Raw genomic sequence first — 18,492 nt, 5'->3', positions numbered from 1 at the left:
GTTGAAGCACCTTTGACACCGATAACAGCATTTAATCTTCTTGGGTATGATGCTACCAGCTTGGCACACCTGTTATTTGGGGAGATTCTCCCATTCTTCTCTGCAGATCCTCTCCAGCTCTGTCAGGTTGGATGGGGAGTGCTGCTGAAGAGCTATTTTCCGGTCTCTCCAGAGATGTTAGATCGGATTCAAGTCCAGGCTCTGGCTGGGCCAATCAAGGACATTCAGGGACTTGTCCCGAAGCCACTCCTGCATTTTCTTGGCTGTGTGCTTAGGGTCATTGTCCTGTTGGAAGGTGAACCTTCGCCCCAGTCTGAGGTCCTGAGCGCTCTGGAGTTTTCAGGTTAGAGTCCCGCTCCTTGAAAGCGGCAGCTCTACCCTTTAGCTCAGTGTAGATGCTGCCTGTAATCCATGGCTTCTGGTTGGGGTATGTACGTACTGTCACTGTGGGGACGACGTCATCGATGCACTTATTGATGAAGCAAGTGACTGATGTGGTGTACTCCTAAATGCCATCGGAAGAATCCCGGAAAATATTCCAGTCTGTGCTATTAAAACAGTCCTGTAGCTTAGCATCTGCGTCATCTGACCACTTCTTTATAGACTGAGTCACTGGTACTTCCTGCTTTTGTTTTTGCTTGTAAGCAGGAATCAGGAGGATAGAATTATGGTCAGATTTGCGGGTGAGGGTGAGGGAGACCTTTGTACGCGTCTCTGTGTGTGGAGTAAAGGTGGTCTAGAGTTTTTTTTCCTCTGGTTGCACATTACAGTTTTTTACAGTCTCTTACACACTAAAAGTGGTAGGTGAGGCACACTCAGTGAAACCATTAACTCATGTACCTAATCTTCAGACCAAGTCTGCAAAACTGCAAGCACATTATTTGCTTTACACTCAGTTTGCAATTGTAAAACACACTTATCACAAAACACTAAACACAGTTCTCTACATTAGACACATCATTCAAAACTAACAGGTCTTGTGTTTTGTTTGGAAAACACAGCCATTCAAAATGCCACACTCATGTACTGATTACAAGAAGAGGATGAGGAGTGGGACAAGGAGGAGGAAGAAGAGGAAAGAGAACAATCACAGATGAGATCCGGGCCACTTTGGTTGACCATGCGGTCAACCATGGTTTGAGTTTCAGGGAGGCTGGGGAGAGGGTCCAGCCTAACTTGAGCCACTACACTGCAGCACGTGTCATCCAGACATTTTGAAATGAGAACAGGTAAGTTAACCTACCCTCTATACCATGCTACTGTACTTACAGCACTGCAGCACTTACAGCACTACAGTAACATTTCATTTCATACTGAAAGAAGTCTTGCACCCTAACCATTCACATCATGTTTTTGCAGAATTGCTAGACGACCCTTCAATGGAGGAAGAAACCGGCTGTTCACAGCAGAGCTGGAACAATACATAGTGAATATGGTCATTTCAAACAACAGTAGACGTTTACGACAACTGCAACACCACATCATCACTGACAACACAACATTCAGTAACATAAAGGGGAGTTTATCCTCACATGGCCATCTCCTGAAACGCCATCAGATTCATATGAAGCAGGACTATTTCAGGGAAATTCTGACAGAGCTGCACCATGAATACGTACAAGTAAGCTATACTTTCCTGTCATTGGTACAGTATTCCAGTGTATTGTGCTATATATTGACTTCTCTATGTCTATTCATACTGTCATACAATAATGTCTTGTCTGTTTCAGAGAGTTATGGAACTAGATGCTGCTGCAGAGCATCATGATTTCGTCTACGTTGATGAGGTCGGCTTTAACCTAGCCAAAACAAGACGCAGGGGAAGAAAACTCATAGGACACCGCGCCATCGTCAATGTCCCTGGACAGCATGGTGACAACATCACAATGTGTGCAGCCAATAGTCAGAATGGTGTCCTTCATCATCATGCCACTCTTGGTCCTTACAATACTGCCCACATGACCTTCCTTGACACCCTACATAATATCCTCATTCCCATTGACCAGAGGAATGGGCCAGAGCAGTCCAGGTTTGTTGTCATCTGAGACAACGTAAGTTTCTGGTCTGCAATTGGTTCATTGACCATCCCCAAGTTTTGTTGCTCAACCTGCCGCCATATTCTCCATTTAGAAACCCAATAGAATAGTTATTTTCGGTGTGGCGTTGGAAGGTATACGATTGCCAACCCCACCAACGCATACCCCTTCTCCAGGCGATGGAGGAGGCCTGTGGTGATATAGACAAGGAGGCATGCCAGGGCTGGATACGCCACTCCAGACACTACTTCCCCCACTGTTTAGCCAGAGAGAACATCGCCTGTGATGTTGATGAGGTGCCGTGGCCAGACCCAAATAAGAGATAGGATGTAACCTCATTGTTTTTTTCTTTATAGTAACAAGCCAATTTGCTTATCTTCTACTGTATTTGTTTTGTCTGTTACTGTTCATCCCAAAATCTGGATGAAAATACAGTGTTTTGAGAAAGAAAAACATTTAATATTTTCTCCCCTTGCATTTCTGTTTATAGTGTAAATATATACTCAATATGCACACATACTGTATATATTTGTGCGCATACAGTTGAAGTCGGAAGTTTACATACACTGAGGTTGGAGTCATTAAAACTAGTTTTTCAACCACTCCACAAATTTCTTGTTAACAAACTATAGTTTTGGCAAGTCGGTTCGGACATCTACTTTGTGCATGACACAAGTAATTTTTCCGAGAATTGTTAACAGACAGATTATGTCACTTATAATTCACTGTATCACAATTCCAGTGGGTCAGAAGTTTACATACACTAAGTTGACTGTGCCTTTAAACAGCTTGGAAAATTCCAGAAAATGAGGTCATGGATTTAGAAGCTTCTGATAGACTAATTGATATCATTTGAGTCAATTGGAGGTGTACCTGTGGATGTATTTCAAGGCCTACCTTCAAACTCAGTGCCTCTTTGCTTGACATCATGGGAAAATCAAAAGAAATCATCCAAGACCTCAGAAAAGAAATGTAGACCTCCACAAGTCTGGTTCATCCTTGGGAGCAATTTCCAAATGCCTGAAGGTAGCACGTTCATCTGTACAAGCAATAGTACGCAAGTATAAACACCATGGGACCACACAGCCATCATACCGCTCAGGAAGGAGACACGTTCTGTCTCCTGGAGATGAACGTACTTTGGTGTGAAAAGTGCAAATCAATCCCAGAACAAGAACAAAAGATCTTGTATAAATGCTGGAGGAAACAGGTACAAAAGTATCTCTATCCACAGTAAAACGAGTCCTATATCGACATAACCTGAAAGGCCGCTCAGCAAGGAAGAAGCCACTGCTCCAAAACCGCCATAAAAAAGCCAGACTACGGTTTGCAACTGCACATGGGGACAAAGATCGTACTTTTTGTAGAACTGTTAGAACTGTTTGGCCATAATGACCATTGCTTTCTTTGGAGGAAAAAGGGGGAGGCTTGCAAGCTGAAGAACACCATCCCAAACGTGAAGCCTGGGGGTGGCAGCATCATGTTGTGGCGGTGCTTTGTTGCAGGAGGGACTGGTGTACTTCACAAAGTAGATAGCATCATGAGGATGGAAAATTATGTGGATATATTGAAGCAACATCTCAAGACAGTCAGGAAGTTAAAGTTTGGTCGCAAATGGGTCTTCCAAATGGACAATGACCCCAAGCATACTTCCAAAGTTGTGGCAAAATGGCTTAAGGACAACAAAGTCAAGGTACTGGAGTGGCCATCACAAAGCCCTGACCTCAATCCTATAGAAAATGTGTGGGCAGAATGGAAAAGCATGTGCGAGCAAGGAGGCCTACAAACCTGACGCAGTTACACCAGCTCTGTTAGGAGGAATGGGCCAAAATTCACCCAACTTATTATGGTAAGCTTGTGGAAGGACACCTGAAAAGTTTGACCCAAGCTAAACAATTTAAAGGCAATGCTCCCAAATACTAATTGAGTGTATGTGAACTTCTGACCCACTGGGAATGTGATGAAAGAAATAAATCCTGAAATAAATCATTCTCTGTACTATTAATCTGACATTTCACATTCTTAAAATGAAGTGGTGATCCTAACTGACCTAAGACAGGACATTTTTACTGGGATTGAATGTCAGGAATTGTGAAAAACTGAGTTTAAATGTATTTGGCTAAGGTGTATGTAAACTTCCGACTTCAACTGTACATGTACGTGTGAGTGCTATGACAAACTGCTGTGGACTCCACTGCACACTGAACATGCATTAGACACAAGATAGTAGAGTTTTACATTTGTCACATCCGTGTGTAGTTGGCGTGTATAAGAGCTAATCATTTGATGGTTTGTGTGTAGAGTTTTGGTACAAAAACACAATTTTGAGAAGAGTTAAAATAGATTTTAATGAAGTGTTTGGTTTTACAAGAGATGTGTGACGTTTTGCATGTTGTGTGTGTGTTTTGGGGTTTTGTGCAGTTTCAGAAATCATGGGTAAGCAATTGTCAACAACTGTAACATGCTGGTAGAAATGAGGTTAAACAGATTTAAGTTTCCCTGCATTAACGTCCCCGGCCACTAGGAGTGCTGCGTCTGGATGAGCGTTTTCCTGTTTGCTTATGACCTTATACAGCTCGTTGAGTGCGGTCTTAGTGCCAGCATCGGTATGTGGTGGTAAATAGACAGCTACGAAAAATATAGATTAAAACTCTCTCGGTAAATAGTGTGGTCTACATCTTATCATGAGATACTCTACCTCAGGTGAGCAAAACCTTTGAGACTTCCTTAATATTAGTTTTCGTGCACCAGCTGTTGTTTACAAATACACACAGACTGCCACCTCTTGTCTTACCGGAGGCAGCTGTTCTATCTTGCCGATTGCAGCGTAAAACCCACCAGCTATATGTTATCCATGTCGTCGTTCAGCCACGACTCCGTGAAACATAAGATATTACAGTTTTTGATGTCCCGTTGGTGGGATATTCGTGAACTTAGCTCGTCTATTTTGTTATCCAATGATTGTACGTTGGCTAATAGGACTGATGGTAGAGGCAGTTTACCCACTCGCCGTCAGATCCTTACACGGTATCCCAACCTACGTCCCCAATATTTCTGTTTCTTTCTCATGCGAAGGAAGGGGATTTGGGCCTTGTCGGGTTTTTGAAGTAAATCCTTCGCGTCTGACTCGTCAAATAAAAAATATTTCTCCTGTACGAGGTGAGTAATCGCTGTCCTGATATGCAGAAGCTCTTTCGGTCATAAGAGACAGTGGCAGAAATATTATTTACAAAATAAGTTACGAATAATGCGAACGAACACACACAATACCACAATTGGTTTGGAGGCCGTAAAACGGCAGCCATCTCCTCCGGCGCCATTGTAGTTAATAGATTATGGATATTCTGCTTAAATTAACTGTATATACAAAGAACTCCCCGGTATTTCATGGAGACTGAACTGCTGTATATCTTTCATTTGACCACAGTCCCTTTTCAGTCTTAACACATTTAAAACAATGAATTCGAAATAAATGTATTGAAAAGACAGCTGCTTTAAGATCTGCATTGCCTGGACATTAAACCAACATTATAAGGCAACTTGTTTTTCCAGTAGCGCTGTTATGGCAGAATCTTCCTTGCACAGAGAAAGGTGAGCTCACTGGAGCTATATTACAAATGACACTCTATTCCCTATGTAGTGCACTACTTTGACCAGAGCCCTATGGGGTGCCATATGGGGTGAAAGATGGGGTGCCACTGAGCTCATCAGACAAAAGGTTCAGTTAATGTCTTCTGTAGACTCCTACTCAACAGTCAATGTTACACTGAACTTGGTCCCATTCTCTTACAAACACCCCCCCACATAAGAAACTGCTGAATCATTGTGTACTATGTGAGAAGGAGAGCAACCAAGCTAATTCGTTCCTGACCTCCTACTCACTCCAAGATATCCCATGTATCATCAGTTATCACTTTAGAGGCCAATGACCAATAAACTTTTCTTGAGGTTCATATGATAAGACAAACAACCCTCTGATGCAGATAGCCAACTAGCCAGAGTGTTTCAACAGAAACAGAACAACTTTCCACAGAAAGCCAATAGCATCCTTAATGCAGATTGCTGCATAGTTCTATCATATCACCCATCCACTGTGCGTAAAACTTAACCAACAACCAATTGTTTACAGCAATTCCATAACATCCTTCTACACAGATTGCACTCCCAACGGTACCTGGGTTGGTTTGTGTCACAGAGAGGGTGTGGGAACTTGAGACCAGTCTGTTGGTCTGATGGGAAAAGACGGTCATTTCACATTTATGAGATTAAGCATGAAAACCTTAATGCAATCAACCCAGAGGGGGGCAAGGCCAGATAGGCCAGGGGTTAGGGGCCTGAATGACGATCACACCACGTTCTTACCATAACATTAAAATCAGTCATTCTAATTCTACGGTTCTATAAGTCTATCTAATTCTATAGTTCTATGGTCCTTACATTCTTCCAGACATACACCTTATATGAACACAATAGATAGTTTGGCTGAATGGACTTAGAATCCGCTTCAACCCTTCATGGAAATGCAGCCACTTGTGAATGAATAATACATTATAGTTGGGTTATGTCGATCCACACTCCAATAAATCTTGATGCATACTCTCAAAGCTGAGCTACTTCTCACTCAGTAAGATCAGCAAAGGGAAATGAGGTGGAAAATCACAACAGTGTAAACCTCACCACGAACAGATGTAGTGCGAGTTACAGAGGCGTTTTGGTATGCTGTAGCTGTTTCTGTTTTGGCTGTCCGTTCGCAGTCAGAAAGTGAGGAGTGAGACAAAGTTGGTAAGAGATGAAGGGAGGAGATATAGGATCCCCATGACTACCAAGGGTCCACCCCAATCTCCACATATAAGGAAAACTCCCTGACCAGCTACAGCCTTAAACACTATGGAATAAGGTTCTTTGTGCACCCGTTAAGTCCTGCAAGTCACAGCCCAAGTCCCCACCCCAGACTGGGTATTAGACTATAACCATGTATAACCTAAATCAACTCTGAACAGTGTCACAACTAATTATACAGACTGTAGAAATATCATGATATTGAATAATTTTCAGGTTGACTGAATTCTGACATTGGTATGGTCTGGAATTGTGGAATTTGGTGAATTTAAGAAGTGAGTATGGAATCAAAAGGGCCGAGAAATCTAGACAGGCTATACAAAGACTGTACAGTGCCGGACCGGAACATGACCGAGACGAGAAGAAAAAACAGCTATGAGACCCAGAGAGAAGGAAAGGGCCGGAGGAGTTGTTTTAGCCATTATACGAGCTGCAGGACTGGGGATGGTGAAATGGGTTGGTTTTCCCATCAGCATTTTCAGAGAGAGGCCCACAAATTCTTGATAGGTGAGGACAGGAAGCACCACCATATTTTCGGAACTTCTTCTCTGCACCCTATTCTGTATATAGTGTACTTCTTTTGAGGGCTCTGGTCAAAAGTAGTGCACTATATAGGGAATAGGGTGCCATTTGGGATGCATTCCTCTGGCTGACTGGGAGAGAGCAGATGGGAAAGGTCTAGGACACTGTTCAGGATAGGTCTAAGATACTGTTAAAATATTCCCTTTGACGCTTTGAATATTTTTGGGAGAAAATATATTTCTCGGCTGTTTCCTTTCGCATTTCTGGAGCTCCCACACACGACAAATGTTTATTGATTGATTGATCGATGCATCTTTGGGTTTTGGGCCTGTTTTAGGGAAGATTGTCAACTAGCAACAGACTACATCTCCATCTGTGGAAGGGGATGCTTAGTGGGTCTACCACATCTGTGTTTTGTCTGAAACTTATACTCTTCAAATGCAGCAGAGCAAAAGGGGCCAATTTACTGTATTTATGAGTAAGTTCATTTTGAACTTACCTGAATCAACTTTGTATTGTAGATGAACGTTGGTTAAAATATTAAAGGTTAATTTAGTGAATTGAATTGTTCACGTTTCATTGTCCTCAAAGATGGAAGGCAAGTGGGAGGAGGCGAGATAAGGTGGGACCATTCAAGCCAATGAGAGGGCAGATACGCGTGTGAACAACAGAGCCATATATTTAGAAAGTTAAGCCAACTTTTAGCATTTTGAATATTCTTCTAATTCTAGACATTCAGTTACATAGCATTGTTTAAATATTCCCCATCTAATGTTAATGACATCGACGCTGCTGCTACTCTGTTATTATCTATGCATAGTCACTTTAATAACTCTACCTACATGTACATATACCTCAGTTACCTCGACACCGGTGCCCCGGCACATTGACTCTGTAGCGGTACCCCCTGTATGTAGCCCCGCTATTGTTATTTACTGCTGCTCTTTAATTATTTGTTATTCTTATCTCTTACTTTTTTAGGTATTTTTCTTAAAAATGCATTGTTGGTTAAGGGCTTGTAAGTAAGCATTTCACTTCTGTATTCGGTGCATGTGACAAATACAATTTGATTTGATTTATAGTATTTTTTTTATATTCCCCATGTAATGTTAATGGGGAGCTAACATGGCTGCCATAGAATGTTGTAGTGTCATGTAAATGCATCATAATACAGAAACCGCATTGGCCCAACTCTCTAAATACTTGCCTCTGGATAGAGGACTGTACCATTATAGCATTTGTGACAGCATGTGAAGCGCCATTGAGGCTATACCCATTTTAAAATAGTCAATCGTCTTCTTCTTCATTGGCTGAAGAAGGCACTTAACCCTAATTTGCTCCAGTGGCCCGTACTACTATGGCTGACCCTGTAAAACAACACATTTCACTGCACCTATATGTGACAATAAAACAGATTACATTTTTTTCAACTTTAAAATGGTGGAAGCCCTCAATGGCAATATCCATACTAAAACAAGTTATGTCCATTATGTGTCCTCTATCTATCGCTACGACAACAGCACAACTCTGATATAAAGTTGCTTTTAGGTAAATGCCAGGTGCGTCCACTTATATCAGTGCATTCGTAACAACCTAACCTTACGAAACTTCAATTCGATCAAATAAGCCTCACGTATGCCTTTTTTGTTGACCAAATTAGACACTCTCATTGGCCTCCATACAAAAACGATTCACTTCGTGGACTTATTTACATGGACAGATTTTGGGTGGAGTAAAACCTCTTACTTCTGGTAATTTAAGTTTTTGACCAATACAAAAAAAGACGCAAATTGTTAATCACATTAATTGTAATGAACTACAATGACTGTAAATATAATGTGTAGATGATTCTCAATAAATGTACTGTAAACATTTAACTATAACATTTAACTATTAAAGTTACACGTTTGATAACACACCAGGATAACTTTGCAGAACATGAGCTTATCAAAAGAAAATGTATCATTTGGAATTCATTTAATTATCTGAATCATATTTTTTTTTGCTCTTTGGACAAGGTTTGTGTGTCTCTGGACAGTGAAGTGACAGGCAACGTGACTATATTATCCACTGTGCTAAAAGTGATTATGAGTTCAGAATAAATAATGCTATGTCTCAGGGCAATAAAAATCCCTAATCTGTTCCCACAAGTCCCTACTACTGACCACTGTCCATTCAGGAGGGGAGGTGATGACCCCTCACCCCTGCCCTAGCTCACACACACACACACACACACACACACACACACACACACACACACACACACACACACACACACACACACACACACACACACACACACACACACACACACACACACACACACACACACACACACACACACACACACACCACCAACAGCTCCATGACAGCCAGACCAGGCTGACCAGGGGCAATTTTGGCCCCATTGTGAGGGGCTCCAGAGAGGCTCATGCTTTGTGTGTGTGTGTGTGTGTGTGTGTGTGTGTGTGTGTGTGTGTGTGTGTGTGTGTGTGTGTGTGTGTGTGTGTGTGTGTGTGTGTGTGTGTGTGTGTGTGTGTGTGTGTGTCCCAAGTGATTGATGCTGACCTGACCCATGTCCCCTGGCCTGCAGTGATCTGGTGGAGATGCTGCTACAATTAGCCCTGAATTAGTCCCCTGATGATGACATCTCCCATCCAGACCAGGCTCTTCGCTCATGCAGCATGGCCTTACAATGGATTAAATGGAGGCTCTAATGGTTACAAGAGCAGGTAATGATGACCCTCAGAATCCAGATCTCAGAACAATTTGTTTCACACACATAGTCATGTAAAGGCAAATGTCACATTAAAACGATATTTTGCTCTTTTTTTCATTAGTCCACTGTTGATACAGATCCTAAATGTTTTGCATGTCAGCAGTCACGCTATCAAGATATTAGACTTTTAAGAAGCAAAGTGTCACCGCCACATCATCATGATGATGCAAAACGCATCATGCTGATGATACTTCGCTTCTTAAAAGTCCAATATCTTGATAAATCGACTGCTGACAATTTTGGGACTGTATCAACAGTGGACTAATTAAAAAAATACCAAAAGATAGTTTTTTAGTGATATTTCCCTTTAAGTAAAATACTGTAACCTAAAAGTATTAGAAAAACTACTAACTTTGTTTGGGGGAAATGCTACTGCTTTTGGGATTTTGGTTAATTATCAATGCTTTTATCTCCACTCCTCTCCTCCTTCCATCCCTTCCCTTCCCTCCCCACTACCTGATGTTAGAACAGGAAACCACATAGGAAGTCATCCTATCTGCTGCCATCTCCTGTCCTGCAGAGAACTGTCATCACTTTTCCCTGTATCCATTAAAACCTCCTCACAATCTGTTTAAAGGGGCAATCTGCAGTTGCTACTTCCATTTTTGTACTTATAAATTAATGGTATGTATCCATTGAATCTTGAAGAATATAACTTATAAATGTCTCATGAGCTTAGTTCAGCTGTCATACCCCATCAGAACCCAAAATATAAGCTTGTTTAATTCCAATGTTTGCAAACAAAGTAAACATAAACAAACACTACATATAGCCTCAAAACATGGTTAAAACTATAATTTTGTTATCCATAGCTTTGTCTATAAATTTGAGAATGGTTTCATTTCTCCAGACCCATCCCTCAGCTGTTTCTGAACAGGGGTGGAGAAAACGCGTTATTGTTTCAACTGCTGACTGCCACTTTAAGGAAAGATAGCAGCTCTTCCTGCGCCTGTCATCGGGGTGACACGGAGCGTCAGGCGGACAGAGAGACAGAGAGACAGAGACAGAGAGAGAGAGAGAAAACGAGAGTGAGAGAGAAAGAGCTCTTTGGGGTGGCACGATGGAGCTGTAAAGTGAGGTGCCAGAGAGGTGCTGTGGGACACCTGCAGTGTTCCTGCTGCTGTAACTTCTTCTCTCTTCCTCTCTCACCTCTCTCACTCCTCTCTCTTTCTGTCTGTCTGTCTCTCTCTCAGACCTCTCTTTCCCTCTTTCTAGCACCCTGTCAAACACTGTCTGACACCACTTTCCGATGCCTCGGAAAATAAACCCTGCTAACTCCTCCTGTCCTCATTCTTACTCTTCACAGAGGAGAGGAAGAGGAGGCATCCTTCTAGAGCCACATTGAGGAAACTGAGTAAAGGAGGAAGAAGAGTGGGATAGAGGAAGCTATACTTGGGTTGTTCCACAAAATGAGTGCCTTTTGCTTCCCTTTGGTAACCTGAGTTATGGGTTAGTTCTATGAGGAGTTGCCGATGCACCAATATTGAATTTTAAAAGCATATTATATTCAATGAAATGACCTTTAATATACACCATGTGGAGAATTCATTCAATCAGTGCATCCTCTGTGACTTTCAGGAAGATTTTAACCCCAACATTTCTCAAAGTTTTCACCATTATTGTAAAGCCCTAGTTATTTTGTTGCTTTGATGTCATTTCTGAAAATTGTTATTTATTTAATGTGATTAGTGATTCAGTTTAAACCTCCAGTTGTGTTCTGGTCGAATTGGACTGATTTACACGTTTTCTCTCTGAAAATGTAGTTCATTTAACCTGATTGTCATAAGGTTCCATGACTTTGTCCACACAGGGCATCTGAACACACAAAATACATTTTGATAATTTTCGTCACATTTTGGGTGTTTTATTTAACTTTTGTACACCTGTGGTGTTCCCGGACAAAAATGAACGGTCATTAGAAATGAATGGGTGAGACTATAATTAGTGTATAAAATTGAGTTCAGGCACATGCTCATTCATCAGATGGACACACTTCCTCTCCCAGTCCCCCACATGCATGTGTGTTTGAGCACATACACACACACACCCGACTCCCCTTCTTGGCTTCCATGGCAACCACGACGGGAACCTTTCCCCAATATAATCTTTCCCCCACAGGAACCAAACCTGTTGGCAATCTCACAAACAATTGCAACATTGTTTCAATAATATATAGAACTTTTCTTGCAGCTCTGGTGTAACGGTCGTTCTCCTCCTCTTCGTCCGAAGAGGAGGAGTAGGGATTGGACCAAAGCGCAGCGTTGTGATATGACATAATGATATTTATTAAAGTAAAGACGAAACACGAAAATACTTCAACAAACTACAAAACAAATAAACGAACGTAGACAGACCTGAACTAGAGAACTTACATATACACGAAGAACGCATGAACAGGTACAGACTACACAAACGAAACGACAAACGAAACAGTCCCGTGTGGTGCACAGACACAAACACGGAAGACAACCACCCACAAACAAACAGTGTGAACAACCTACCTTAATATGGTTCTCAATCAGAGGAAACGTAAAACACCTGTCCCTGATTGAGAACCATATCAGGCTAAATGACAATGAACCTAAACATAGAAACACATAACATAGAATGCCCACCCCAACTCACGCCCTGACCAACTAAACACATACAAAAACAAGAGAAAACAGGTCAGGAACGTGACATCTGGTATATAAAGTTTTTTTGAGGCCTTGCTCACAATCAATTCTGTGGCAGCACAATGACCAAACAGTATACTGTATGTGAGGCTCTTGATCATATATTTGATCATGACACTGGTGAGGAGGAGAGAGGCCAGGAAACTGACAGTGAAGATGCATTAGAGGAGGAAGTGTCAGAAGTTGAAGACAACACAGAATATGATCCAGACCAAGAGACAACCAATGTGGAACAATCCAGTGATGAGGAAGAGGGCCCTGCTGAGGTTGTTGTTACATTCCGGTCAAAAAATTTGAATTTGTCGTGGTCTTCATCCCCACCTGAGAGCAGAGGTCGGCTGTCGGCTGAAAATGTTATCAGGATGACCCCAGGGCCAACGAGATACGCCATATACCGGGTTGATGACATAAAATCCTGCTTCGAACTGTTCCTGACAGAGTCAATCGAAACTATAGTGATAAACATGACCAACCTGGAGGGGAGACGCGTTTACAAAGACAACTGGAAGGAGGTAGACCAGACAGACGTCCAAGCATACGTGGGTCTCTTGATTTTGTCTGGTGTGTACAGATCCAGAAACTAATCTACCACCAGTTAATTGGATGCAGCGTCTGGTCGGGCAATTTTTCATGCCATTATGTCACTCCAGACATTTCATGTGTTGTCATGGGTGATTCGCTTCGACGACAGTGATACAAGACCAGGCCGCCGTCAACAAGACAAGCTGGCAGCGATCAGAGAGGTTTGGTACAAGTGAGTAGAGCGCCTGCCACTCATCTATAACCCAAGTCCAGACGTCACAGTGGATGAGCGTCTGGTCGCTTTTAGGGGACGCTGCCCATTCAACAGTACATGCCAAGCAAACCATCTAAATACGGAATAAAGATATGGGCAGCATGTGATGCCAGGACAAGTTATGCCTGGAACATGCAGGTTTACACCGGGAAACCTGCTGACGGTGTTCCTGAAAGGAACCAGGGAAACCTACTGACGGTGTTGCTGAAAGGAACCAGGGAAACCTACTGACGGTGTTCCTGAAAGGAACCAGGGAAACCTACTGACGGTGTTCCTGAAAGGAACCAGGGAAACCTACTGACGGTGTTGCTGAAAGGAACCAGGGAAACCTACTGACGGTGTTCCTGAAAGGAACCAGGGAAACCTACTGACGGTGTTGCTGAAAGGAAACAGGGAAACCTGCTGACGGTGTTGCTGAAAGGAACCAGGGAAACCTGCTGACGGTGTTGCTGAAAGGAACCAGGGAAACCTACTGACGGTGTTCCTGAAAGGAACCAGGGAAACCTACTGACGGTGTTGCTGAAAGGAACCAGGGAAACCTACTGACGGTGTTCCTGAAAGGAACCAGGGAAACCTGCTGACGGTGTTCCTGAAAGGAACCAGGGAAACCTGCTGACGGTGTTCCTGAAAGGAACCAGGGAAACCTGCTGACGGTGTTCCTGAAAGGAACCAGGCGAAGCGGGTGGTCCTGGAAATGACTGTAGCTCTCCAGGGACACAACATAACGTTACAATTTCTTCACCTCATATGCTTTTGGTCAGGAGCTGCTCCAAAAACAATTACCATGGTGGGGACGGTCAGAAGGAACAAGCCTGAGTTGCCTCCTGCCTTACTCACTACCAAGGACAGGGATCGTTTTTCCTCTAAATTTGCCTTCACCGATATACCCACTCTTGTGTCCTACTGCCCGAAGAAAATGAAGAATGTGCTCATGATGACAACTCTGCACAGGGATGCCGCTGTGAGTACCAGGGAGGACAGGAAGCCCAACGCTGTCCTGGATTACAACAGGAACGAAGAGGAGCTGACAACCTTGATAAGTCTCATGTACTTTTTTTTCTGTTACCAGATTGTTTTATCTGCATCATAACAATAAGACATGTTGTTTGGTGAAATGCTCATTGAATGTGTGAACAATATGGAGTCAATTCTATTCATTTGAATATGTAAATATGTTTTAGATGTGATAAATTAAAACAACGCTTTGATGTCATTTTTCAAATGTTACTATGCAAGACATAAAGTATCACTTGTATGTACTCATTATTTTATTCACTGATTGTTGCACTTTTGCAGGTTACTGGCACGTACTCTTGTAAGAGGATGACGGCACGTTGGCCCAACGTGGTGTTCTTCAACATCCTAGATGTGTCGGCCTACAACGCGTTTGAGGTGTGGATGGAGGTGAATCCATGCTGGATTCAGGGGAAATTCTTCAAGAGGAGACTATTCCTAGAGGAGCTGGGGAAAGCCATTTTGACACCCCTCATTCAAAGGCGCCAACACCTTCCTCCAACACCATCTTCTGCTGGATTGGTGAGAGAGGGCCAGAAGCAAGATCTACGGCTGCCAGTGACAGAAGAGACAAAAGGAAGAGGTGCAATCTGTGTGCACCAAGAGATGTCAAAACGAGCATTATGTCAGGCTATTATGTCAGATAGACAGGCTAGAAATGCAGTGCATATATTTGCAAGGAACATGCAACAACCACCACCTATTGTCCAACATTTGCATGAGGACACACAAAATGTAACCACCATTGATTGACAGATTGTGAACATTTTGTTTTTATTATTGTTAGTAATACTGTTATTGTTACTGTTGTTCTTTAATGTGTTCAGACATTCATTTCGTAATATGGTAAAGTTCTCATGTCCTTTCTTTACTAATAAAATCATACCGGTCTGTTTTTACCGGGAACACAACAGATGTTATTTTGTGCCACTATTTAACATTTTTAAATGGTTTAAAAACAAATGTCCTCGTTAAACTTTGACACAAAGTAGTCTGTGATAAATAGCACAATATGTTTAATCTGATTATTTGTTATAGACAAAATAATCCATTATTTTTTTACTCAAAAACAAGTTGTATGAGCTCAGGTCAATGAGGCCTTCGGGCCTTAAATAGCAAAAAGAAGTTCAAAACTTGTAATGTTCACAAGAACTTAAGTTGATAAGAAGATCTACCACATCATTAGGTATATGTATTATTATGGATTTATAATCAGCTATAATGGGGCGGTCATTTTGGATTGGGAACACAGAATGAATGAACATGAAACGAACACAACAGGAGGGGTAAGGGAAAAAGAAGAAGCTGTCCCTCCTTTTGAAGGTCGACTATCAGGAATCAAGGTAAGACCCAGATGCAGACCGCGTCGAAGTAACAATGTTTATTACAGTCACAGGGGCAAAGGAACAGGACAGCAGGCAGGTTCAGGTCAGGCAGAGGTCGGTAATCCAGAGGTGGGGCAAAGGACGGCAGGCAGGCTCAGGGTCAGGCAGAGGTCGGTAATCCAGAGGTGGGGCAAAGGACGGCAGGCAGGCTCAGGGTCAGGCAGAGTGGTCAGTGGGTGGGTAGAGGGTCAGGATAGGCAAGGGCCAAAAACCAGGAGGACAAGAAAGAGAGACTGGGGAAAAGCAGGAGCTGACACAAAACCGCTGGTTGGCTTGAGATACAAGACAAACTGGCAACAGACAAATAGAGAACACATGTATAAATACACAGGGGATAATGGGGAAGATGGGCGACACCTGGAGGGGGGTGGAGACAATCACAAAGACAGGTGAAACAGATCAGGGTGTGACAGTCGACCCTGTTACATGAACTGAACTCTGTTATATTATTATTATTCAAAAGAAACATTGAACATCTAACAGTCAAATCATAGTGTAAAAGCAGGTGAGCTGGTTCTACTCTTTTTGGACATTTTCTGGTGTTTTGTGGTGGAGAACTGAGTGGGTCGATCATAACATAGATAGACAGGCTAGAAATGTTTTAACAATGACATTTCTTTGGTTGTTGCTTGCATTCAATTGCCCCTCCCTGTTGCACACAACAAGCTTCCATTCCCGCTGTCACACGAGGATTTATGGCTGATTTAAGATGCAATTGTCAAGCCCGTTACAGTCAATTCTGTTTGAATCGAGTACAGGCTTAACTGAATGACAACAAAGACAGAATGCAATATGGAATTTTATTGAATAGTTTGGGGTATGGCCTCATCTCAGAGGAATCAGATGCTGATGACAGGTTGCCCTATGCTGGGCAGGGTTCCAATGACAGGTCTTCAGTTGTTGGTGGTGGGGAGGTGGAAGGTCATTGGAAGACTGCTGCTGTAAAACAGCAAGTGAGAGACAAGTGGTGAGTTGACATATAAATATTCCCCTAGATTTGTGCCCATTGGTTGGAAGAAATGGAAGTGATTATTGCACAAGTGAGCCCATAGGTTAATCAACAAGCGTGGTGAAATTGCCTCAGTGTGCCATGTTCATAGGCTGAAGTTAACAGGTTAATGACATTCCGCACGCATTCTGATGAGGTAACATTACTAACACTACAATGTAAATATCTACCTGCTATGCTGATGGGTTAACATAAAAACTAACATATAAAACCCTGCTCTGCTGATTAGGAAACATTTAACAATACTGTATGGATATCTGCTATGCCTGTTAGATAGGAAGTGATATCAATTATATTGTGCTTACTAGATTAATTTAAAGTGACAAGCCATTCTGTCCAGCCTTCCTGATGGAACCTTCATAAACTACATTACTTTATTTGACACTTAATAGGCACTTACTATAGTCATATTTCTTGTTAACCTCTTGAGATGGGAAAACTGAAGTTGAACATGTGCTCTTTATGACAGAATAGCAAATTTGGGTGAAATCAAATCTTGTGTTTTTTCACCAAGATACATATTTCAAAAGGCACCAAATTAGTGTAATGACCCACTTACAAGTATATATTGTGTATTGCTTGGTTTGGGTTAAGGAATTAGAGGTGGAGGAGGCTCTACCTCTACAAGTCTTCATGTTGCTTTGTTGAGGAGTAGGAAGTAGGAGTGGGGGCTGTACTGACACATTGCTTGCCTCTTGTTCTAATGTTGATGGCCATGAACTGGTGGTTGCATCCATACCCATCAGGGATCAGGAAGGATCAGAGTCTGACATGACAGATTGGCCTGGTGGCACAGGTAGCGTGGGGCTACGTGCTCTTACTTGACCTTCTATTGGAAAAGCCTCCAACAACGCCACTCTCCCTGCTCTCCAAGGGACAGGAGCACAGACCACACGTCACTATACCAGTAGAGAACGCAGACCACACGTCACTATACCAGTAGAGAGCACAGACCACACGTCACTATACCAGTAGAGAACGCAGACCACACATGTCACTATACCAGTAGAGAACACAGACCACACATGTTACTATACCGGGAGAGAACGCAGACCACACATGTCACTATACCAGTAGAGAACACAGACCACACATGTTACTATACCAGTAGAGAACACAGACCACACATGTTACTATACCGGGAGAGAACGCAGACCACACATGTCATTATACCAGTAGAGAACGCAGACCACACATGTTACTATACCGGGAGAGAACGCAGACCACACATGTTACTATACCAGTAGAGAACACAGACCACACATGTTACTATACCAGTAGAGAACACAGACCACACATGTCACTATACCAGTAGAGAACACAGACCACACATGTCACTATACCAGTAGAGAACGCAGACCACACATGTTACTATACCAGTAGAGAACGCAGACCACACATGTTACTATACCGGTAGAGAACGCAGACCACACATGT

The 18,492-nt window shown here is 42.5% G+C and overlaps 1 pseudogene; it reads left to right on the top strand.

Moving 5' to 3' along the window:
- The first annotated feature begins 1,564 nt into the window (after window positions 1–1,564).
- On the top strand, window positions 1,565–17,998 carry LOC120029410 (annotated as a pseudogene).
- The last annotated feature ends 494 nt before the right edge of the window (window positions 17,999–18,492 follow it).

The sequence above is a fragment of the Salvelinus namaycush genome, chromosome 35, assembly GCF_016432855.1.
Source record: "Salvelinus namaycush isolate Seneca chromosome 35, SaNama_1.0, whole genome shotgun sequence".
NCBI classification, from domain to species: domain Eukaryota; kingdom Metazoa; phylum Chordata; class Actinopteri; order Salmoniformes; family Salmonidae; genus Salvelinus; species Salvelinus namaycush.
This window is presented reverse-complemented; position numbering and strand designations above follow the sequence as displayed.